At 35.9% G+C, this 9,104-nt stretch overlaps 1 long non-coding RNA gene and 1 pseudogene across 1 annotated transcript; both read right to left on the reverse strand.

Annotated features, from left to right (window-relative positions):
- Positions 1–4,252: 4,252 nt before the first annotated feature.
- On the reverse strand, positions 4,253–5,857 carry LOC121258553 (annotated as a pseudogene).
- Positions 5,858–6,957: 1,100 nt separating this feature from the next.
- On the reverse strand, positions 6,958–8,726 carry LOC121258554. Its single transcript, XR_005939422.1, has 3 exons — positions 8,231–8,726; positions 7,111–7,602; positions 6,958–6,994 (listed from the first exon to the last, which is right to left on the reverse strand). It is a non-coding gene; the product is annotated as an uncharacterized LOC121258554 (long non-coding RNA).
- Positions 8,727–9,104: the final 378 nt, after the last annotated feature.

Genomic DNA, 9,104 nt, shown 5'->3' on the forward strand with positions numbered 1-9,104 from the left:
TTTATGATTCGTATGCATATAGATAGAAATTACATATAATTATAGAGAATTTATATATAAATAGATGGTCAAGATGATTCGCGTGCATTTGAACAGGTACGAAATCAAAGGCCCAAAAGCGACGTGTCGAATAAGATATATGGTGACTTTAAAACCTACCCCCAAACGAATAAAAACAGAGAGATCAAAACCATTAAAAACAAAAATTACTAATAATATTTATAGGATATGAATAAGGTGGAAGGAGCCGCCTTGCACGAACACTAGTTACTAAATAGTCAGTCAAGCAACACGTGTTTAATTCATTTTGTTTTTAGGTACGAATATTATTAATGATCATGTCTTGTAGTTTGGTGGGACCAGCATTTTCAAAAGATTGCAAGCGCGCGGTGTAACATTTTGTTATTACAGATGTTGATTGTTGAGAGGTAATATACCATTTATTAGTGGAGTATGTCGAGTAAGTACTGCATAATTTTTTGAAAAAAAATAGAATTTATTATTAAAAAATTAATTTTTTTATATAAATTTTATATTTATTTATTTTTTTAAAAAAAATTGTGTAGTTCTTATGTACTCTATGACTATAAATATTATTTCTTTTTATTAGTGATATTTAATTTTGTAGGACTTTTCACATTGCCTTTAAGAATGAATAAACCCTGCATGCATGACAATCATCGGATTTTATTTAATCAGTCTCAATATTTGATTCTCTTTTTTGTACAAAATTTCAATATCATTCGACATAAAGAAAATAATTCAATCATTCATATTATATATGGGGTTCTCATGTTTGATCATCATGTGAGTGCATGGATATGTTCTTGCAAATTTTCCCCCCTGAGCATATGGTTCTGAGATCCCGAAACATGATTTTCATGACGAAGAGATAATTATGGGAATATATATTACTTTGAGACGTTGTTGGGGGTGCGCCCCCACATGATCAGTGGCCTGGCGGGCGCGCGCGCGCACGCACAACTTCATCATTGAATTAATAAGCATGGAACGTCGTGATCTGCAGGTCTTTACGCATGCATATATGTCTAATGAACTGGTCAAATCGTGAATATCAGTCATGCATTTACACCCACCCCCCCCCCCCCCCCCTTCTCTCTCTCATGGATAGGCTTATTAATTATTAATTGTCCAGTCAATTAAATTTCTCATTGCATGTGATGATTGATCCTCAAGCCTAGCTACTATCAAAGTCAAAAGTATAGTTGAAATTGAGATAACTTTTTTTTTTCTTGGTTTATAACCCATTAATAGATAAAATATTCCCTTTGCATGTGATCATAGGTTATAACAAGTTACTTTAGCATTCTTGTTGCTATTATATATATATATATATGCTGGCAGTATGTGTTTCTAACTAGATATTTAACCTCCTTAAATAGTGAGATGAAATGATATAAATTAAAATAATTTATAAATAATAATAAAATTATTAGTAAAAATTAAATAAAATAAATAATATAATTGTCAAAGCATCCAAACAGCCCTTAGTATCCCATCAACGCAGGCATGTAGAGTCAGGAATCAATCCGGATGCAATCATTTTATTTTATTATCTTCTCTTTGTGCTGAGGATAAGGAGACTGACCTCATGCAATCATTTATAGATTCGATGAGCAAATCACAAACTTACACGCATATAGACCAAACCTGTTTAATCAAATACTGTATATTTCCCAGCTGACAAGCTCCACACTTTCCCCCTTTAACTTAAATTATCTGATCACGACAGATATGACCCCTCCAGCTTTTTTCTTATCTATCTCAACTCGTTGCCTCTTAAATTAGAGTAATATTACGTGCATTCGTCTGCATGCGTTCGTACAGTCATTTAAAAAACAAGTATAAAATTTATTATTAAAAAATTATTATTATTTATTTAAATTATATATTTATTTAAAAAAAAAAATGATTGCGCTTGCGCACTCTTTATTTTTCCTTTAATTATGATCTCCCCGGCAACCATACAGCGGGACGACGAGGACGCAGTGTCACATGTTTTGGGGTCACATTTTGGGTCATGAATCCAACAGATCACAAAACCGGAATAAAAGCACTCGTGAGGAACATAAAGTTTTGAGACATAAAAACACCTTTTGCAGTCAGTTCTGACTTGCAATTTTCATTTCTAATACCCAGCAAATGCTTAATTTAATGAGGTCCAAAATTTATGGGTTAGGATTCGTGGACATGGAGGGCCAAACTTCCCAGCTGGCCCGTCTAATATCTCATATGGGTCAGTTTCCTTTCCCTTGGTTCCAACATTATTTACCTAATCCATCATGCACAGGCATACATGACCGAGTACAGCCAAATCAATGTCGCATTTCGAGGTTCAGTCATAAAGTTACAAGGAATACAATATGGAAAAAACTATTATACCTCTCAAAGTATATCTTTCTACTTATCGTTTGGAGAAAAAAAATTTTTTTTTTATTTAATAATTAAGAAAGTGATTTTAAGTATATTGATGTATTTTTTTATTTTTAAAAAATATTTAAATATATTAAAAAAATATAAAAAAAGAAACTCAAAAGCAACGTGCGGTCAAGTAGAGCGGGCTACTCTAGGCGGCAGAGTAGCCCGACTCATACAATATTGTGGAGACAGGTTGAGCAGCGTTGAATCATGCTACTGATTTTGTAATTCATATATTGTAATTTTGTATATTGTAATGTAATGTATAAATATAAAATAATGTAATATGTAATGGATTGCATTATGATGCATGCATAGATGAATTTATGCATTTAGTATTTAGAATATATTATGCGTTCCAACTTGACTTCTAAAAAAAAATTAAAAAATAAAGGCTTTTGTATAAAATAAATTATGGTTTGAAATTTTTTGTGTTTTGCTAATTGAGCTTTTAGAACACAAATATTACGCGTTTCATGAACTTGACTTATTAAAAAAATAATAATAAAATAAAGGCTTTTACTAAAAAAAATAAAAAAAAATTCGAGTACAACTCAGAACCCGAATCCACCTGGGTTCCGGCCTGGGTCTGACCCGGACCAACCCGATTCAATTTTCAGCTCAAGTTTGAAACTCGGGTTTCGGTCCGGGTAAACCCGAGTTATTGGGTCGGAACCCGGATGAACACCCCTGCTGTTGATTGTGGTCAGGGTAAGAAATTGGGCCATGGAGAGGATGCATAGTAACCAAGGATGTCAATTCAAAAGGCAGGGAGCTTCAATTCTTCATATACTTGGGTTTGGTTTGGTTCTTTTTCTAGAAACTAGACCCATTAGTGTGGAACACGCGTCCCAAACACAAGGGATGCCTGTATGGGACACGTCCCACCCTCAAAAAGTCTAGTTCTAAGAAAAACTCGAGCTTTGCATGAACAAAATTCACCATTATTTAGAGCTCGTTTGGATAAAACCATCTCACATAATTTTACCTCATCTCATCTAATTTTAATTAATAATCTCACTACTATTCACAAATCATTCTTATATATGCAGTTTTGTCTCATCAGTTTGGGGTTGGAACGGATACTTCTGTCAAGATACGTACGGGCAAGGCTAGCTTGGATGGATACAAATGCGTTTGAATCGAATTGTTTTAATGTTGGGTCTGAATTTGATTTACATATTGTCTGTGAATTGGCTTATTGTGGGTGAAAGCGTGCACTGGTTTGTTGTAGAGTTTTGATTCTTGAGAGGGAATTTTGCATGTTAGCAAATTTTTGATATTGCAGGTAAGGCATGTCTACCGAGAGGTAAACCAAGTGGCAGAATATTTTAGGCAAAAACTAGTTCTAAAGGCAGGGATTCTATGGTTTATTCAGATTTGGGAGAGTAACCAAGGCTGTTGAAGGGGTTTGGGAGAGTATAAACTGTAAACTAGCCAAGAGCCCATATAGAATTGAAGACCTAAGATGTAAGGGAGAAAGAGAGAGCCGTCAATTAATGCCGAAGGTCTGGATTACTACAGATCAGCAATAGCATGAGCACGACTTTTCTTCTATCATCAGAAAATCATAAAGGTTGAATTCGATATATATTTTGATGGAATTCCTCAACTTAACTAAAAGAAAACCAAAGAACCAGTGAAAAAAGGAATTGCGCAAACTTCATAACTTTATACTTTCTCATTCCACACAAGACAAACTCGATTCGAATTTAACCTTTATCATGAAATGTACCCCCCAACTTTCAAAAGGGTGAAAACAAAAACATTCAAAGACAAAACGGAATCAACAAGAAAAAAAAATCTAAAGATACATGGAATTTCATGACCATAACTTTAGACAGACAAACTCATGTATTGCTTTCACTAATCCCCACTTCCTACTTAAAGTTAAAAAATCAGTTCTTTCTCACAAGTATTATTCAGTTCTCAAGTCTTAACTGAGGGGGTCTAAGAAACGTAAAAGTTGATAAACTCGTAATTCTTCTCAACATACATAGCTAAGAAGGAAAAAATTGCAAAAACATAAAGTACATGCTCCATGGCCAAGATGCATGAGTTACTATAGGCTTTAGCTCAGTAGGTGTAGCCCTTATCAAACATTTCTTTGTTGGCTTCCTCACTTTCACCCTCGGTAGAGTATTTTCCTAGCTGAGAGTTTGACTTTGCACGTACCAAAAATGTTTTTTGTGCAGCTGTGACATTCTCAGGACGTCCTTGCCATGTCTTAAGCACAATGTTCTGCAGTGCACGAGCATATGAGAAGGAAACATGCTACGGGTTGGGGCTTTGGTTCATTGCATTGAGGTTCAGGGTCGCTTCCACTTCAAATTGTCCTCCCGACAAAAACTAAGAAGTAAATATAGCAAAAAAATCAACTAGTTTGGTGAGGAAAGCAAATGCATGTAGGTTTGCAACTAGAAGTCAATAACAACATATAATGTCAACAACACAAAAAACACTTGCAATCTTAGTTAAAAATAAAAAAAAAATAGACAACTTTCTTGCCTCAATGGGTAGGACACGAGGCTAATTTGAATTTTGCAAAACCATATAAACCATGAAAAGTCCTAATTCCAAGTCAATTTTAAGAATATTTTAAACACTATTGTGAGGGAAGGTGTATAATTCTGAAATCATAAAAAAGGGTAAATGCCTTCTTACCATGATTCCTGGAACTATTGGAGGAACTCTCCTTTTAAGCACTATGAGTGTATGTTTGGCAATGGTCTCTGGAGAAGCCTTTGCCTTGTGTTCAGCCCCTGGGGTTACCATACTGGGCTTAAGTAGGATTCCCTCGAAAACTACATTGTTTTCAGCCAAGTAGTAGAAGACTTCCGACCAGACCTTTTCTGCCACTTCAAGTGTCCTTTCAATTGGGTGGTCCTCATCAAGAAGAATCTCAGGTTCCACAATTGGCACAAGACCATTGTCCTTCACATTATACAAGAATAATGAAACAAAGAAAGGGTAAACAAGTAATGATAAAAGAAACAAAGGTTACAATTTGGAATCTCGTAATTGTTGAAAATCACACACCATATCTTATTTCCAAAGCCTTGCAAGCATGACATATAGAGACAGACACAGTGAAAAATGGTTTTATTTGTGATTAGTACGATGAGGCTACTACCCCAATCACCCACACTGTTTGCTAACAAATTCCTCCATTACTAACTCCAGTACAAACATTTATATGAACCCACAAAAAAATAGCTTTTTAAAAATTAGGACATACCTGAGAAATGGCAGCATAACGTGCAAGTCCCCATGCAGCTTCCTTAACAACTAAGAGCATTGGCAACGGCCTAGCCATTTGCCAATGCAAGTTCAATTTAAAAGGGAATGTGAAAAAAAACCCCAGCATTGGCCTAGCTAAACATCTTAAGTTTAACATTTCTGCTATAGTAAATGTTAGCAACTCTCTATACTTGGCGAGGGACTATACACAGACTAAATTAATTTTTTATCATTTCTCTACCTCCCACTCTTTCTTTCCCTTGGTTTTTTTTGTCTTCATCCCAAAACCCTCATTTCATCTATATTTTTTTTTCTTTCTCTCGAAACTCTATCTTTGCCCCTTTCTTCTTCAACTCGCAAGACATTTTCCTTCAGCCCCATTCTTCACCAGCCCACAGCGTCCCCTTCTCTCCAGTGATCGCATTCTCCAGTGGTTGTCGTCGTCTTCGTGGTCTTCAACAATTATTTTCTCTTCCTTGCTCTTCTCTCCCTCTTCTCTGTGTATTCTGTCTTCACCCATTTCTTCTTCAATCCATAAGACATTTTCCTTCAGCCCCATTCTTCCCCAACCCACAAGCGTCCCCTTCTCTCCAGGGGTCGCATTCTCTAGAGGTTTCCGTCGTCTTCGTGGTCTTCAACGTAAGTCTCTCTTCCTCACTCTTCTCTCCCTCTTCTTTCCCTCTTCTCCGATTCTCATTTTACCTTCATCAAGTGATTAAATCACCTGCAAATTTGCTACCCAGGACAAATAATTATCGAATCGGCTTGGCTCTACCCTATAATACAACATCTGCCACTAGAAATCTGGTTGTGCGATTTGGGTAAATGCTTTGTTATTTTTTTTTTTTGTTCTTTTGAGGATGAAATGGTATGGTGTATTTATGGTGTATAATATTTGCCATAGATTTGCTTGGTATTTTATTAGGTTCCATGATTTGAAATTGTATGGTGTATTCTACTATCATTGATTCTCTGTTTTGGCATATTGTGATTGGGTAATTTTAGTATTGCGTTTGATTCTCTGAAATGGCATGGTGTATCGCATTTCATATTGGGTATTGATTCTCTACCGTCTCTGTTTTGACATATTGTTTGTCTATTAATAAATATATGAAGTGTATTTGTAAAATATTAAAAAAATATATATTATTAAAATATATAATATTTTATTATTATTTAGACTTTAAGATAGCTAGTCCAATGTGGACTAATCTAGCTACAAGTCTATATTATGGCCAAAATCTAACATTCTAGCTAAATTTTAGACTTGTCAATGCTCTAAAGCAAAAGGGCCACAAGGAATGTTAACAACTGCCTACCTGGATATTTCAACAAGACAATATTGAGATAAACTTCTTAACCACACTGAACAGAATAGAAAGCTTCGCATATGGCTCATTAAACAAATATTGACCAAGAATATTAATAGACTTACCACTTGGCAAAACGAGCACCTTGCTTGTAGTATTTAGTAGATCTTGAAGCTAATCCATCTAAACCTTGGCACCATGACTCACTGTTTGATCCTGGTAAGGGAACCAAACCCTGATACCCAATAAGTTAAAAAATGGGAACCTACAAGCACATTACCGATAACACAATGTTAAATAAAGCATGTAATAAATGTGTATGGCATTCTATTGACATAAAACCTTATCAACTTTAATGCCCGGAACAATTTTCTCATCACGCAAGCAATTGACAAATTTCTTCCCATCTGTAGTTGACTGGTAACAATGTTTCCTAAAAAAGAATGGCCTCGGAAATGAATTCACCCAGGCCAGGACTGGTGAGCAAAAGTTGTCTGTATACCTGTCGGTTTACCTTGGTATTATCCAAGCCGATAGAGGTTAGCATTCTCCCACAAGATGCGTTAGATTCATCAATGGTAAGGATCCCACAACCAGGAGAGGCAATTGATTTCTACACCATCAAGAAAGAAACCAAATGAAGTCAAACATAATAAACTACCATTAATCTCATTCTTTGTTAATCAATTGTTATTCTTGAGCTCAAGTATGCAACCATGTTAAAGCAGGAATATCATCTTCAAAAAATAATTTAAATATCCAAATTGTTTCAAAGCTTTCTAACATAGATAATTCTGGTAAAAGTGATTAAGGATGACAAGAAGTATACCATATACAAAATAAAACTTAGAAATCAGTGGCACAGTCAATAAGAGAACAATAGGACTTGTATGGAAAATCTTATACTGTCTACGTCCTAAACAAAGGTCGTTAAACCAAGTTTGACCAATTAGGTATAATTTCCTCCAATTTGACAAAGGACGAAATGGTTTAAAGTAATACATATATATACACATACGTGACATACATACATATGCAACAATCATCTCAGCATCCCATGTACGGGCTTGAACTGAGATTATAAACCCATAAGCAACTTTTAACGGGGTAGAGAACAAGGTAAAGAATATAATCCAATTAGAATTTACGTATATGTGTTATTCAAAAAGATGGTGAATAAGAACGTCTCCAAGTCAAATGAACAAATACACATAAAAAGAACACTAATAATAGCCTTGTACGTGTTTGTAAATTAGATGATGAAAGAATTCAACAACAGAGATAGATTCACAAGAATCACAGTCAACTGATCCAAACGCTAAGTATGCATATCAGAAATTAATATCAGAAAGGCAAGGGTCAAAGGTCAAAACCCCAAGGGTTGGGAAGGTGGATCAAAGAAATTATATGACTCATAGCAGTTTGGACAAGTTTGTTTGCGTAAGCCTTGGTGCGGAACGGGATGGAGACTCGGCGAGTTGACGATCCGTGGCGTTGGGTGAAGGATTGCTGTCCTATCCACTGAGACGATGACGCATTCAGTTTCACAAGGCTCGCGCAGGCCATGGATTGATCAAGAGTGAAAAATTGAGTTAGGGTCTGATTGGTTTAAGAATAAAGGCAACGATTTGCGAGAACTCTTAGTTTGGGCTGATGGGTGGGAGTATGAGTTATAATTGGGTGTGAGATAGAAGAGCCTGCTTTTCTTGGAGAGTTCGCAGTTGTAGCCCGGGGGAGTTGTTGTGGCAATGCGACAAGGGACATGTAGCGTTACCAAACAGTCCTGGTATGACTTACGTTGTAATTATCAAGTTGTCCTGTCAAATGACCACCCTGTCCCTATTACCTTGTTGAACTTTTTTTTAAAACAAATAATATTTATAAGAAAAAAACTCTATTTCCACTCTGGAGGGGTACCCCCGCATACACGGGCCTCCACGTGGACACCAGAAACGCTACGTTTCATTTGCAGCCCTCAATTGATAGATTCCCCTTTGTCTTCGTCACAGAAACCACCAAGCAACGATAAACGAGCCACTGCAATTGCTAGTGAACGTCTAGTCTTTCATATTCATAAGAGACGTAGATGAGGCAACATATTCATAAGAGATTTTG

This window comes from Juglans microcarpa x Juglans regia, chromosome 3S (genome assembly GCF_004785595.1).
Source record: "Juglans microcarpa x Juglans regia isolate MS1-56 chromosome 3S, Jm3101_v1.0, whole genome shotgun sequence".
In the NCBI taxonomy this organism is placed as follows: Eukaryota; Viridiplantae; Streptophyta; class Magnoliopsida; order Fagales; family Juglandaceae; genus Juglans; species Juglans microcarpa x Juglans regia.